This window comes from Saccopteryx leptura, chromosome 4 (genome assembly GCF_036850995.1).
Source record: "Saccopteryx leptura isolate mSacLep1 chromosome 4, mSacLep1_pri_phased_curated, whole genome shotgun sequence".
NCBI lineage: Eukaryota > Metazoa > Chordata > Mammalia > Chiroptera > Emballonuridae > Saccopteryx > Saccopteryx leptura.
This window is the reverse complement of record NC_089506.1, coordinates 88,786,349-88,803,313: the sequence shown is the minus strand read 5'-3', so window position 1 is coordinate 88,803,313 and position 16,965 is coordinate 88,786,349.

Here is a 16,965-nt window from a genome sequence, read left to right as displayed (position 1 = left end):
AAGAGAAAATATCTGTCTTTACAATTGCTGGTAATTGTATTTGTATGTAATTCATGAATGTATGTATAAGTATGAATAGGCTACTGGTTCTGCTTTAAGTTTGAAAACTAGTTTCTGGATTCAATTATGAGTTTAGATAATTGTGTTTAGATGTTTTAATGCCTAATTGATTATGCTACATTTGCTTGATTGTGGTTGAAATGAAATTTTAATGCTTGGTTAGTGATTTTTCTTTAGTAGGTATTAAATAGATTTACTGTTTAGGAGTGAATTACTTTATTTACAGAGGTTGTCAGGAATCTTTCAGGCAGGAAGCATATGTTTTGATTATTATTATTATTATTATTTTAATGAATAAGGAAAATAGATAAAAATCCAAGAGGTAATTAGAAATCAAGACAAACTGAATTCAGAACATGAAACCTTACTTAGTATCATAATTTTTGCAAAGGTATTTTAACTGCTGCATCAATAAAGTCAATATTCAAATGTCTTTTCTGACATAAAATTTTCTACTAAGATAGATTTATTTAAAAATTCACTTTGCAAAATTGTTTTTAGAGCATGTGTTAAATGTTGATAACAGTGTGAAAAGGGCAGTCAGGGGCAGTCCTTGAGAAATTTTGGTTCAACAAAATCAAATGGTATTTCTAGTGTTCATAATGCATTATTAGTGTAACTCCTTTAATATAAATATTGTCCTCAAAAGAAGAATTAAAAGATGCAAGACTTTTTAGCATCTCTTTCTGAAGATTATCTTGAGAATATATTTTGAGAAACACTTGGTTAATTAATTTACCCTGGAATCATATTTGGGGACAGGAAGCCATATTACCCATATTTATAGTAGCATAATTAAGCATTGCTTTTAAGGGAACATTTGAATTTGTCTCAAATAAAATGTTTGTATTTTGATCCAAACTCTCACCATCTTTTTCATTTTTGTTATGTATTCTTTCCTCTGGCCACTGCTCTATCATCAAAAATATTTTCTGCACTTTACTGATACTTAATGTGAATTTTCTTTGTATGAATTTTTTGATATTTTTCTTTTCCTTAACTTCCATGTAGTATAAAGGATAGGGGTTTTTATTTGGCCTTTATATTTGGTAATTTGTGAGTAAGGAAGATAATAATTAAAATAAAAACAATGCCTTAAATGCTATAGAAGTTATGGTGTCAATATCTGCAATAGAAATGGGAGAGCAGAGAGGTCGCAATGGCTCTCCTGGCATGACTGCCGCTCTGGAGGAAAACAGGATCACACCTCACTAAATCTGCTGTTTCTGGCAAAGTACCAATATGATTGATTAAATAAGGAAAAGGCCTAGCAGCGGCGTCTGGCTAGCTGCTCATCACATTGTCTCTCCCCTGACTGCAGCATGTTGTGCCTTGGAACATAAGGACAAACACCTGGAGGTAGCCTTCTGCATGCATCCTTTCACCCCAGTGACAGACGATTTTGCATTTGACAGGACTGCTGATAAATGGATAAGGAAGATTGATAATTTTATGTACTCTTCTCTCTGCATGTATCTTATTTTATCAGGGCAGATACCCAGATGTCAAAGTACTGGCTCAAAGAACATGATCTTTAAAAACGTACTCTTAGCATAAATTGCCAAACTGCTTGCTGGAAAGGCCATACCTTTCTTACCAGCAGTCACAAGAGTGCCTGTCCTATTGCACCCTTTGCCAGCATGGCATACAGCTATTTTAAAGCCTTTTTCATACAACAAAAAAATATTTTTAAAGGACAGGTATTGGTGAATTATGACCTGTGGGCCAAATCTGGCCTTCTGATTATTTTTATTCCCCATGAGCTAAGTAAGAATGGCTTTTAAATGGTTAAAGAATAATATTTTGTGAAAATATTTTGTGACATTTTTGTGAACTTCAATAGAAGGAAATTTTGTGAGAAATATTTTGTGAAAATTATATGAAGTTCAAAACTTCAATGTAAAAAAAAATAAAGTTTTATTGTAATGCACACACAAATAAATGGTATAGAATTTTTCTTCTTCATGCAAATATATGAGTACATGTTAAGGTTGTTTTTATGTTAATGGTGTCGGGTAGTTCTTATTCCTCTTTACTTAGTCTTACTCTGTTAATGAATTTAGAATCATGGTCCATGAGGGCTGATCATACCATCACATCCATATTTCAACCACCAGATAGGAGACAGTAAGTAGAGAAGGATAAGGATAAACATTACACAAAACTCTTCCACTTATATTCCAATTTAAAATGCCTTCAGCTATAAGGTCTAACATGCTGAAAGAAAAGCTTAGAAGTGTGTATTCTGGGTGTCTAGGTGCCCAGTTGAAATATGATGTCATATAGAAATTCCATTAAAATTTATCATATTCTTAATGTCTAGTGAGAAAACCACTATAGAATATGTGCTAAAGATAGAAAAGGAAAATAAAGATGACCCAACCTACTTGAAATTAATTCTATCTAAAGAGAATCCAATTCATAGAACAGCTCCATTTTTCAAAGTTACCAGTAACAGCTACATTTCTAAGTGAATTGATCAATTCAGTTTTTAGCTGTCTTGGCCTCTATTTCTGCTCCCTTTCCTGCCCATCCCAACTCTTAATTTGGGAATGTTTTAGGGCTTAGATTTTGGACCTACTCTTTTCTATTTACATTTAGTTTCTTGGTGATTACTTCTGGTCCCTGACTACAAATATCACCACTAGGCAAAGGAAATTAAAACAAACAAACAAACTTGATTTCATGAATCATATATTCAAAACTTACTCCACATTCACACTTGGAAGTTCTAATGGGTAGCTCTATCTTAAAATGCCTATAACTGAAATCCCAACATCCCCTAAAAAATTGATTCATCTAAGATTTTTCCATCTCAGTTGATAACTTCATTCTTCACTTGCACTAGACAAAATTATTGGAAGAATCTTCAACTAATCTCTTTATCTCTTACTCCATATACAATGTCATTGATTATTATTTGCTTGCTACAACTAACCCCTTCTCACAACCTCTACAACTATCATTTTATATCAAGTCAGTTTTCTTTAATTTTTATTTTTTTTATTTATTCATTTTTAGAGAGGAGAGAGAGACAGAGAGAGAAAAGGGGGGAGGAGCTGGAAGAATCAACTCCCATATGTGCCTTGGCAAGCCCAGGGTTTCGAACCGGCCACCTCAGCATTTCCAGGTCGACACTTTATCCACTGCACCACCACAGATCAGGCCTCAAGTCAGTTTTACCTCTTCTCTTTATTGTAGCAAAACTTCCTAATTATCTGCTTTAGCACTTGCCCGCATTATGCTTCAATACAGTAGCTAGAGTGATACTGAAGAAATGTTAGCCAGATTGAGACATTTCTTTGCTACATATTTCACAATGGGCTCTCCATATCATTCAGAATTAAGGTCCAAGTCCATACAATGGGCCACAGGGTTTTCCCATTCTTCCCATTATTTTTTTCCTACTCTCTTCTCACCACCCAAATTAAATTAGCCACCTTGCTGTTCCTTGAATATATCTGAGGTATATTGTCTTGCCTGCGGAATGTTGCTAGGCCTGTTTCCTCTTCGTAGAATCCTTTTCACTTAGATTTTCACATATCTAAAAATTTACCTCCTTCAAATGTCATATTCTTAACTATGTTTTCTCTCACAACTATATTTAAAATAGCAAAATTACCTAATACACCACTTTTCCTTAGTCTAGTCTTTTTATTTTTTTAAAAATTATTTTTCTGTTCTAAACAGATTATATCAATATACTTCTTTAATTATTGTTAATTGCCTAGTGTTTGTCTGCCTATAATATTATGTTTTATAAGAACAAGTTTTGTTTGGTGCATGCATAAATCATTTAATAAATAAATGACTATACAAATAATGAAATCAAAATAGATTCTGGTGAACTATCCTAAATAATAATCTATAATATGTATTTAAAAATTTAATTAAAAGTCAGCTTCAAGTCTTGGTTATTTAAGGATCAAATTAGGGAATCAGGCCCATTAAATTATTATAAATTGTAAAAATAAACTCAAATTCTATTTTTTAAACTAAATTTTAAAGTGTTAGCATAATTATGATAACCAGTATGTAGGTAAGAATTTGGAATGCAAAAGAGTGAAAATTCCTCAACAGCATCTTGCTTTCTGTTGGGAAGAGGGATGAGCTGCTCTGTCAGCAAGTGGAGATGTGCTGAAATTACTATGGATATGCAGCAAAGTTCTCATTTGCTGATTCTATATTTACAAAGGATATTTGCAATACAATTTTGCTTTCTTCATATATTAGATTAGAGGTAGAAATTATAGAGATTGGCAAAAGCACTCTATTTGGCAGTATTAATTATATTGTTAAATTATTAAAAAGCCTTTCTAAATTTTCTCATAAATTTTGTTTTGTTTTGTTTTGTTTTAGGTGAGCTAGTATTCCTCATGACCTCTGGGGATGCTAAAAACTTGACCTACTAGACCTGCAAAGCTAGTGTGCTAATGAAAGTTAAGGTGTTTAACATGCACCTGGTCAAATAAGGCCTTATAACTTGGTATTAAGATTAAGGGTATTATAATAGCCTGAGTGGTTTTAATACAGATGGGTAAACATTATATATTTTTCTATTTTTAAAGATATCTATGGTTGCCATGTGGAAAATAGATGATGGGGGCAAAAATCGGGGAGGGAGACAATTGTCGATACCACTGTAGTAACTGAAGACAGTTTCGAACGCATGCACTGGAAAATGGAGATATGTAGACAAAGTCAATAGAAATATAGGTGACACAATTGGCATGACTTTTCTCTGGTTGATCCTAGGTTGGGAAAGTGGACAAAAATTAGAAAGCTGTCAGTCATTAAACAAGTCCTAGCCATTTTGGACCCATAGTTACAAAAATTATTGTTTAGTTTCCTAGACTGTCACTAGAGATAGCAACCAGGCTTCCTAAAGTCTGACTTCAAAGCAGGCTGGCTTCCTGGGCTGATTTTTATTAATAAGGATGGTTTCTTGTGCTGGTTGCCACAGGTTGTGGGTCAGAGTTCTCTTTTTATATATGTTCTGGCTGTTTGTTTGTACATTCAATCTCAGAATGCTCATGACTAGGATGACATTGAGTACTTACTATGAAATAACTTATCTTCACAAAAACTGTATAAATTTTATACTTGTGTAACCTTCATGTTATTAGTGTGATGTTTGAGATTTAGCAGTTCAAAGACTTCTGTTCGGTCATGGAGTTAAGAAGTAGTAATCATTAGATCAAAATCTAGATATATATATTACTCAGGAACTTTAAGAATTTTTTTTATAGGTGAGAGGAGGGTAGATAGTGAGGCACACTCCCGCATGTGCCCTGACCAGGATACACCTGGCAACCCCATCTGGGAACAATGCTCTAGTACCGAGCTATTTTTAGTGCTTGAGGAGGATGTGCTTAGACCAACCAAGCTAGCCTCAGTACCCAAGGTGCAGCTCAAACCAATTGAGCCATTGACTGCAGGAGGGGAAGAGAGAGAGAAGGAGAAGGAGGAGGAGAGAAACAGATGGCATTTCTCCTGTGTGCCCTGACCTGGGATTGAATCCAGAATGTCTATATATTGGGCCAATACTCTATCCACTGAACCACCAGCCAGGGCCAAGAATTTTTTAACTCTAAAATTACATATTGCATAAAGGATGCTACCTACAGCATATATTTTAAAGCTTGATATGAGTAATGATCACATATTTATAAAGAAAAAATACAGAAAAATATTGAGATGCAGGGAAGATAAAGAACTAAGAATCATTAAGAAAAATTCAAACTAAAATGCTACCTATGTAAATAGCTTATACATACATACATGTGTATATGTTTACATATAGATAAAGTAGCAATACCAGTTTATATATGTATATATATAAGTAATTAAATTTTAATACATGTGGCATTCATTGTATTCTTTGAATGATATTTTAAACAAAATGATTATTACCTTCCACAAGAAAATAAAAAAATTTGGTATTTTGTGACTATCTCTGCTCTCTGCAAATAACATTTTGAAATAAAATCTTTCTTCAAGGGCTATATATCCCAATCACACTATGACAAATATTCATAAAACTGCTCTCCACTAACTGGTTTCAAGTAAAGAAATCTTATTTAACCTTTTAGAAAATCTCCTTTTATGCAGGACTTTATACCCACAAGATCAAGCATATTAATAACAAACTAGGTCAGAAACTAACCAAACTGGGGCATATATCATGCAAGTAATACTGACAATTCAAAGATAAATTTTCCATATGAAGAAACAGTGCAAGTTAAATCCTGAACAAACCTCTAGATTACTTTTAATTTTTTCACAAAACTTTCAGAATTTAAAATGAGTAGGTTTCAGTAAATTACTGTACAATTATTTAAGCTAATCAAAAATGCATATTTGCATACAAAAACAATTTTAAAGTCAATTATTGATTTAGAACTAGAAATACATATACTAGAAAAACTAGTATAACCCTCAGCATTACAAAAAGAAACTGAGACCCAATAAAGTAAGTGGTATATGCCCACAAATATACAATTGGTGAAAAAACAGACCATAGATTTCTTAACTGACAGTCCAATCATTTTGCTTTACTCTCACACTGTCATTACCCTTCCACAAATGCTTCTATTCTTAGTCCAGATTGTATTTATAGATTCCAATATAATTTTAAGAGATGCTGCCCAAGGAAGCAAAGAACATGATTTACTCATGGTCATGACAGGGCAGTTCCTCCATCATCACTTGTATTCAGTGGCACTAGAAATTAAACAGTGTCAGTGCAGTATTATTTGTAGACAACTGTGTGGATTATATCAATGACTTTTATTATGACCATAAAGATCTTTATGTATTCAACAATTAGCATCTGGGATGACCAAACACTGCTCAAATCCAGCTGGGAAAAATCAACATTAGTTTATATATGTTGATTGTGCTTGTAAATATTGGTATAAATGATAAAATAATACCTTTTTTAAACACTATATTATGCATCAATTTGCTTATATTTTTAAGGTGTGTGCATGCTCCACATATGCTGTTTAATTCAACTTAAATCCTTTCATAAATGCCAAGTTCTACTCCATTAACTACCTCCCCCAAATTATATCGATAGTATTATCTCACAGCATGATTTTCCAATACTGTCTAGTCAAACCTGTTCTTATAAAATTGCAGTTGTACTTGTTAAATCTAAGTACCCTATCGTACATGTCTTTTAGTTTGCCTTCTTCATCCATACATACTTTTTGAATTACTTTCATTGTCTATTTCTAACACCTTTCCCACATTTCCAACACACTCTGATATCTCTCGGTTTTTACTCAGAAAAACAGAGGATCTATGATACAAGGTTTTTGGTCTCTAATATAACCACAATAAAATTATAAGCACTTTGAAGTGAGAGTTAACTAGTTCATTCTTTCCCTTCTTTTCTTTTCTTCACCTTTTTCTTTATCTCTCCATTTTTTAAAAAACTTCATATAATATTTTCTCATAAATTGAGCTAAAGGAATATATCTATTTTTCAAACATGTAAATAATCTAAACACATTAGCCAATTCAACTTAAATAGTAATAGTTTTCTTTCAATTTTATTCTTATAATTTGTGGGTGACCTCACTCTCAGCAATGAAGAAATTTAAGAGTGTACATCTGTGTTGATTAATAAACTTATATATATATTAGTATATAATGTGAATAACCTTAATAGATAGCTAAGTTGTGCATAAATGGGTATTTGATTATAATTTTAGACATAACATGAAAATTTATAAACATAATAGCTCTGTAAAATGTTAATGTGAAACAATAACAAAGAGAACAAATGAAAAAAAAAAGTTAACATGGAAATAAGAGGAAATGAAGCATCACAATCTCTTGGTCATATCTATATGTAACTGCTGAAAGCAATGGTGGATGAAGGACAGGGAGAAAGGGCTGTAAGTACCTTTGGGCACACTTTCACTTCTAATTAATGACCCTATTCATGTGGTAAATAAATATAGCGTGTAGGTGACTATGTTTTACACCGTCATTTTCCTATTCAAGCAATATACTGAAGTATATTGCTAAGTACCTAGATGCAGGAAGTACCTCAGTATACTTCCTGCATCTTGATATCTGTCCAGTTTTTCGGCAAGTTCTTTTGAGGCTTGGCATGCCTTACTATAAATGTGAGACCTAGGGTAAAATGAAGTATTATAATACATTTTAAGTATTGTTGTGTAGGAGAATAATTATGTCACATTTTTTTTTTACTTATTATGCATTCATTTCCAAAGTATCAATGCAAAAATACTAAGGACCAACATACTTGTAGTACTGAACTGAACAATTACCCATTTCAAGACATTTAATAAAGCAGATTTATAATACATAAATGCAAATACTTCTGTATTTGTGATACATCAATAAAATTAAATATGTATATGAGGAAAAGAACTTTGCAAAGTTGTTGCCTTTAATTTATTTTTCTTGACACTTGAAGCTCACCTTTATAAATGGTACTTTTTTCATTGGTCTTGACTTTAGTTGGAGTTTCAGTTTACTACTTCAAAGACCCTTCATAAAGACGTTAAATTACTTAAAAATATCAATTTATAATGTAGAGTTTACTGAATCATGTTTTAAAGACATGTCCATTAGTGAAAACAGCAGCAATTTTATTAAAGGCATGGGAGCTTGACCAGGCAGTAGCACAGTGGATAGAGCATCAGACTGGGATTCAGAAGACCCAGGTTCGAGACCCTGAGGTCTCCAGTTTGAGCACAGGCTCATCTGGTTTGAGCAAAGCTCACCAGCTTGGACCCAAGGTCGCTGGCTTGAGCAAAGGGTTACGCGGTCTGCTGAAGGCCCATGGTCAAGGCACATATGAGAAAGCAATCAATGAACAACTAAGGTGTCACAACAAAAAACTGATGATTGATGCTTCTCATCTCTCTCCATTCCTGCCTGTCTGTCCCTATCTGTCCATCTCTCTGATTCTCTCTCTGTCTCTGAAAAAAAAAATAATAAAGGCAAGGGACTAGAAAAATGAGTCACAGAGATATAGAAGGGACAAAATTTTTGGATGAAACTGATTAATTAATCACTGTGTAATGCAGAAGTAATGTAATTTAGAGAATTGAACATGGTAACACTACGGTGAGTATAATTGACAGCCTGAGCAAATCTCAGTTATCCATGAGTCTTTTGTGTATCACTGTGTTTAAATTGGTGTTAAGCTAGACAGTGTGAGCAGAATTATAATGCAAAAGAAAAATCACTAGGTTTAGTTTCTGAAGAATAACTTATTGTCCAGTTGTGCAACTTAATCATTTAATTTTGAACCAGCATTAATCTCTCTAAACTTCAATTTTCATACTTGTTTAAGATTTGAATCAGAACATTTGTTTGTCCTTCTTTTTGACTGGCATTATTGGAATTTAGTGTACTAATATAAATGAGTGTTTATAAAACTGCCAATACCATTCCTCAGTCTATCTTTCTTTTTATTATCAAAATTATATAATAGCTGTTAATAACTGAGACTTGTCTCACCTCTACACTTATTAGCAGACATGTTTCTGATGCATCTTTAGTCTTTATATACCATTTGTCTATATTTTTCTCACAGTTTATTTCTCATAAATTCATGTTTGCCAGTCTTCTCTTAAAGCAGTTTAAGTGGATCTCATTTACTTATTAATTAAATTCTATAGATTATGCCCATTTCTAACTTTATAAAATAAAACCTTCTCTCCAGGAAAAAACTCTCTAGACTATGTATGTGCCTAGCATTAGTTACTCATATATATTGCTTCCTCCAAACTAGTTAGTACACATACCTACATACTAGAAAATTGTTTCTTCTACCTCTACCAATGTTAATACTTCTCCCTTTTCTCTTCAATAAAACCTTGCCTTAATTAAATCAGAAATGATTGCTAAGACTTCTAAATCCTCACAGTACTTCATACGTGCTCTGCTCATTTTGTATTTGTCTTTTATTTACTTATATTCATTCATGCATGCATGCTTTCTGGACAACCATCCCACACCAGGCAATATTCTAGATAGTGGAAAAGGAATAATAAAAATGACATCAACAATAACCAGAACGTCAACAACCACCTCTACCCATGAGAAGCTTATGTCCTAATGGGAGTCTGTGGGTGGAGTGCAGAGCACATTCCTTGCAGCTGCAGCTAATGCAATGCTGTGAGAATACTCTAGCTCCCAGAAGCCTCCTGGGCACACCCAGGAAGGAAGCTCGCCCACAATAAGGAAGTGACTTAGCGCCAACCACACAGCTCCCTGATCTTGTCAGCCATTGGCTTTGAGGAACACGCTGTAATTCCCTATTGGCTGAACCCATGTATATAAGCTAGCTTACTTCCTGGATAAAGTGGATCTGCATCACTGAACCTGGTCCTCGGAGTCAGGTCTTTGCATCTCCCTCGTCCTCACCCCCAGCAGGACTTGTCCACAACTGGCACCCAATGTCAGGCAGGGACCTAACCGGCTTCCAAGGGACAGTGAGTGACTCTCTGCAATGGGAAACCTTCTCCCTCACTCTCAAGCCCTGCAGGCTCAAGCCCTGCACACCCTATTGCAGAGTAGGCGAGTTGAAGTTTGTGAAAAGGATCTCTGTACTTACTGGGAGATTCTCTCTGGTTTCAATCCTTGGCTCCGGGATGCACTTCTTTGGGACCTGGATACTTGGGCTCAAGCTTTCTGGCACATCCGTTTGGCTAAAGTACATGGAGGACAAACCTTCCTTCTCGGCCTCATTCCTGCCTTATTGGCAATACACGCCTGCTTGACTGGTGCTCCTCCTGGGGACCCTCCGCCGGTGCCAAAGATATTGCAGGCTGCCTCTCTCTCTCTCTGGGGGTCCCTACCTTCCTATTCGCACCCTCCACTGAGGAGGAAAGTAGTTTAGCCTCTGAGTTTGATGGACTTGCAGCTGAGCATGCAGAAACAAAACCAACCAAATTGCTAACTGCGCCGTCAGCTCTGCCTCCGGGAAAAGTGGAAATTGCTACTTCCGCATTCCCTGCCGGGGCTCAATGCCCCACTCCAGCCTCTCAGGTGCCATTTTCTCCACACATGTTCCTGATGCAGACCCATGGGCCAGCCTATATGCCCCATGTGTCTTTTTTCTTTTTGTCTGTCTGTTGTGTATCTCTCGCTCTCTCTCTCCCCCACCCCTCTATCTGAAATGATGCTGGAAGGACCCAGCCATGGCACAGTGGCGGGGATCACACCCTCATCTAACGCAAGGAAGAGGCTATGCTTGCATTTTTTCAGCCAATTTGGATCCCAGGAAACCCCCAACCTGCTTAACAGGGATTCTTGGGCACCCACTAAGTGGTTCAGTCTTCACCCGTTCAAAGCCACAGCCCTGGCCTTCTCCACACCAACTATGCCTGAGGGGAGGTGGTCCTCAGCACTCCAGAAGAAGACCTCACTGCCGGAATGTGCACCCCATCACCTGGGGGGATGTGGAGGCTTTGGTGGGGCGGGCCCAGAGAATTGCCCCTGATGGGCCCCCAGGCCCTGGTGCTCTGTTCTTGCTTATGTGTGCTATAGTAACCACTGACTCCCAGATGCAGGCAGTAGCAGCCCGGGGCTCAAGCCCAGCAGTGTGAGCTGGTGTTTTCAGTTCATCTTTGGAGGATGAAGAGAATTGGGCTGGAGTCGCAATTCGCAGACTCCAGAAGGTAAACAGTGGCAGCTGTGGCAGGAGGATGAACAAAAGCCAGGCTTGCATCACAGAGTGGCCGCTAGAATGGCAGGGAGTGCCTAAGCCACTGGTGGGTTTGCTGACATTTTGGGACATAGGAGTAAATGCCATCATGCTCTCCAGAGCAAAGATGGAAATGCTGACTGCCATTGCCACATGCTCCTCTTTGGGACAGTGTAAGACCTGCCAAGACAGCAGGAATGAGGGCGGTGGCTGACACCCCATGTGCGTGGACTGGTTTCCTGGACTACGACCCAAGTGAGCACTGGCTCCTTTGTTGGATGGACTTACAGATTTTGGACAATGTGAAATACCCTGGTGGGGGTAGGGGGAGGCTTTGCTGGAGGCCCTTCCCCTCCCCCAGGAAGCTTTTCCCATGGCTAGAAAGAAGGCCCTGGACATTTTGTGGTTTTGGCAAAGTGCTCAGAGACTGGTGAAATGTACCTTTGTAATTGTTGAAATTGTATGACTTATCATGTTGTTGTAATTTGCATAATGTGCCTTGCAACCATATGCAGTACACAGCCCACGGCAAGCCATCTGTTTCAAGTTTGGATGCTGGGACCTTTGTGGGAAGGGGGCATGCACGAACCTACGTCCATTTTTTACAATAAATATGGAACTGTGTTTAACAGCATCTAGAAGATCTCTGTTACACAATGGGAGGGAAATGACATCTCGACCCCTAGGAGGAATTCCCTGTTTAAGACCCCCATTCTATTTCTCCTAACTAGTCAAACATTACAGAAGCTTGCTCATTGTTTAATCCAGCTAATCTATTAGCATATAGTATAATAGGTATTATAGTTGTTTTAGTTCTACTACGGTTCCGTTGCATAATGCATAGCATTCAGAAGCTACAACAGCAAGCTGTCATTCATCAAGTCCAATTTGCCTTAATTAAAAGAGAAGGGAGAGATGTGGGTGGAGTGCAGAGCACATTCCTAGCAGCTGCAGCTGATGCAATGCTGTGAGAACACTCCAGCTCCTAGAAGCCTCCTGGGCATACCTAGGAAGGAAGCTCGCCTGCTATAAGGAAGTGACAGTGCCAACCACGCAGCTCCCTGTTCTTTTCAGCCATTGGCTTTGAGGAACATGCTGTAACACCCTATAGGCTGAAACCATCTATATAGGCTACTTACTTCCTGAATAAAGTGGATCTGCATCACTGAACTTGGTCCTCAGAGTCAGGTCTTTGCGTCTTTGTCGTCCTCACCCCTGGCAGGACTTGTCCACAGCAGTTGGGGATGGAAAGGGAAGAAAAAACAGTCACAGCTATAGCAGTCAGATATTGATAGATGCTAATGAGGGGGGAGCAACATAGTCTGATATGGCAATGGGTATACATATGTGTTGAGCGTAGGTTGCTTTATTGACCACAGAATTGTATAGAAATAAAAATTTAGAAATAAAAGATTGCTTTGGAATTCCTGAGAAAATATTTCTGACCAACAAGAATAAGTATAATGAATAATTCCATTAAGCATAACATACCATCTCTACCATATATTTTGCTCAATTTGGACATTGAGGCATTAGTTATTTCCATTCTTGTGTGCATGTGTGAGTGTGTGTGCATGTGTGTGTGTATGCATGTGTGTGTGTGTGTGCATGTTTGTGCACACACACATTGCTCTGCCTCAATGCAACATTCACCCTGAGAAAGGTATTTCAGGGCACATGTATTTTTATTCCTTTATCTTTCATTTATTTTCTTCCTACCTTGGGGATTTTTCTCATTTTGGGGCCAGGGACATTTACTCAGGCTTATTTTTCTTCTTGGTTTGAACCACTTCAAGAACTAAGCTTTTGAGACTTATAAACTAATGCTATAGCTAAGGTTTCCTGTATTCTGCTATGACACAATTGCTATGTCTCAAATAAAAGATTTAAATTCAGAACCCCCTAGGTATATGAGGGAATGTTAGTTGTTAAAGGAAATGCAAGAAATATTCAAAAAGTATTGAAAACAAGAAAATCTATATTTTAGAGTGTTTTGATGAATTCATATTTGATACAGATTGCCACACTGAAAGAACCACACTAGTAACTAAATTTAGAGATGAGTTATTTTTTGTTTACTTTAATATTTTTTTAAAAAATTAGTTATTAGTATCAACATGAGAGCCAATGTGTAGCTTTTGATTATTGATAATAAAAATAAGTATAAACAAGAATAATGGCATTAATAGGTATTAGAAAAATAATAATATTCCTCTAAATTTTGCTACTTAGCTTTCAAATTTATTTTAAAATAAGAAAATTAGTAAAATTATATATAAACTTTCTTTATAAACTTGATTTCTTACCCAAGTGGTGATATATATTAACTGGTTTATTAAGAATTCATCACACTTAGCCCTGGCTGGTTGGCTCAGCGGTAGAGCGTCGGCCTGGTGTGCAAGAGTCCCGGGTTCGATTCCTGGCCAGGGCACACAGGAGAGGCGCCCATTTGCTTCTCCACCCCTCCCCCTCTCCTTCCTCTCTGTCTCTTCCCCTCCCGCAGCGAGGCTCCATTGCAGCAGAGATGGCCCAGGCGATGGGGATGGCTCTGTGGCCTCTGCCTCAAGCGCTAGAATGGCTCTGGATGCAACAGAGTGATGCCCCAGAGGGGCAAAGCATCGCCCCCTGGTGGGCATGCCAGGTGGATCCCGGTCGGGTGCATACGGGAGTCTGTCTGACTGCCTCCCCTTTTCCAGCTTCGGAAAAATGAAAAAAAACAAAAAACAGAATTCATCACACTTGCCCTGGCCGGTTGGCTCAGTGGTAGAGTGTTGGCCTAGCATACAGGAGTCCCGGGTTTGATTCCCAGCCAGGGCACACAGGAGAAGCGCCCATCTGCTTCTCCGCCCCTCCCCCTCTCCTTCCTCTCTGTCTCTCTCTTCCCCTCCTGCAGCCAAGGCTTCATTGGAGCAAAGTTGGCCCAGGCACTGGGGATGGCTCTATGGCCTCTGCCTTAGGCGCTAGAATAGCCCTGTTGCAATAGAGCAACCCCCCAGATGGGCAGAGCATCACCCCCTGGTGGGCATGCCGGGTGGATCCTGGTCGGGCACACGTGGGATTCTGACTGCCTCCCCGTTTCCAACTTCAGAAAAAAATAAAAATAAAAGAATTTATCACACTTGACCAGTGACACTCTGGCAGTGGCACACTGGATAGAGCATTGGTCTGGAACACTGAGGACCCAGGTTCAAACCATCAAGGTTGAGCACTGAGTTATGTCACTTGAGTGTGGGCTCACCAGCTTGAGCGTGGGCTCATCACCTTGAGTGCAGGTTGCCAGCTTGAGAGTAGGATCATAGGCATGACCCCATGGTTGTTGGCTTGAGCCCAAAGGTCACTGACTTGAAGTCCAAGGTCACTGGCTTGAGTATGGGGTCACTTGCTAAGCTAGAGCCCACCTGGTCAAGGCACATATGAGAAAGCAATCAATGAACAACTAGGTGCCACAACTATGAGTTGATGCTTCTCATCTCTTTCTCTTCCTGTCTGTCTGTCCCTATCTGTCTGTCTCTCTCAAAAGAAAAAGGAAAAAAAAAGAAACTGCCATTGAAATGACTGACCATGTTACAGTTGGAAATCTTATCATTCCCAAGATCCTAGGTAAAAGAAAAATGAATTCATAAGCTGGACCTTCAGTCAAGTTTTGTCTACCAGAGTGATGAAGAAAGAAAACAACTGTTTTACTTTAACAGGAAAAAATGGCACACCTAATTCTGATGAATTGGAAATATATCCATGTAAAACTTTCTAAAATCTCTGATAATCCATTTTATTATAAAACTACAAAAAGATTGTTTTTAATTTCTAGGCAGTTGCCTAGAGAATTTATTATTGTTTGGGGCACTGCTATTTACATCTTAGAGTGTCTTCTGATGGACTTTAGAGAAATAGCTCCAATATTAATTACTATGGAGAACAAAATAATCAGCTTTTTATAAATTTTATCTTGATGGAATATTAAGATTTAGACATCAATACGTTACACAATCAGGATGTAATTAATTTTAAAAATAAAAACTACAGTTATTCTGTATTAAAAAATATTGATTAAAGAGACAAAAGTTCAAGTGTCAAATGTTTTAGTTAAAAACATGCATAATTGGGAATTTTGTGTTCACCTTTTCTACTTTAATGCTTTGTTTATATTTAATCCTAACATTGAGATCATCTAATAACTAATTGCAGAAAGGTGTTGTCTTTAAATTAATAATTAATTATGTATTCAACTCTCAAGTATGAAGTAATTTAATCTTCAAAGAGCCTTTTATGTATAATACAGGGAGAGCACTGCTATTTTCCAGAAAAGATCAGTGATTATTTGGTCTTTGTGAATAATTTATTGTGACTGCTGGAATTACTTTCAATGATATTTTCTATAGTTTTTTTTTTCTACCTAGGTGCTAATGATTGTGCATTTTTTTGGTTATTGGCTACAAGTTTATGAGTGCTCTCTCCATAGGTATAGCCATAATCCAAACAGATATCAGCACAGCATATTGTGTTAATTTCTCTTTGCTATTATTACTCTTTTAAAAACAAAATATCTAAATGCATTATCCATGTGGCAGGTTTTGGTTTTGATTTTGTTCTTTCAGTTTTGTTCAGTGATTTATTATATTTCAAGTCCCTCTGTTAATGCCTGAATTAAGGTAAATATTTAATAGGTAATTGCTGAATTAATAGTCATTGAACTCTGACATTGTACAAAGGTGGATTAAAATGCTGACTCATAAGTATACTCTCAGTGTATTGATTCAGTGATTATATACGTTAGTCACTAGTACCAAAAAAAGAGAACTCTTCACTTTTCCTACATTATAAACAAAGCAATTAGCAATGGAAATTCATTTTATATCTAATATGATTGCTTTAAAATATAGCTGTTTAGTGTTGTGTATATTTTTAGTTTATAAATTAGGTTTTGTATCAAACACAATATGGGTTTTCTTGAATAAAACCCAGTGAGAAACAGCATGATAATAATAATGATAGGAACATAAAAGGCATAAACCCTACAATTTTAAGTGAATGTTTAAATAATTGTTACAAAAAGTATATTCTAGCTCAAGAGGAAGTAGTAACATTTGCTCATTCTTTCATTATCTTGTCAATGTCTAATGGCATTGATGAGAAAAGCATTCTATTTATTCTTTTACTAAGAATCATCATTACATTGGGATTATGCTTCTTATAAGATATCATTTCTA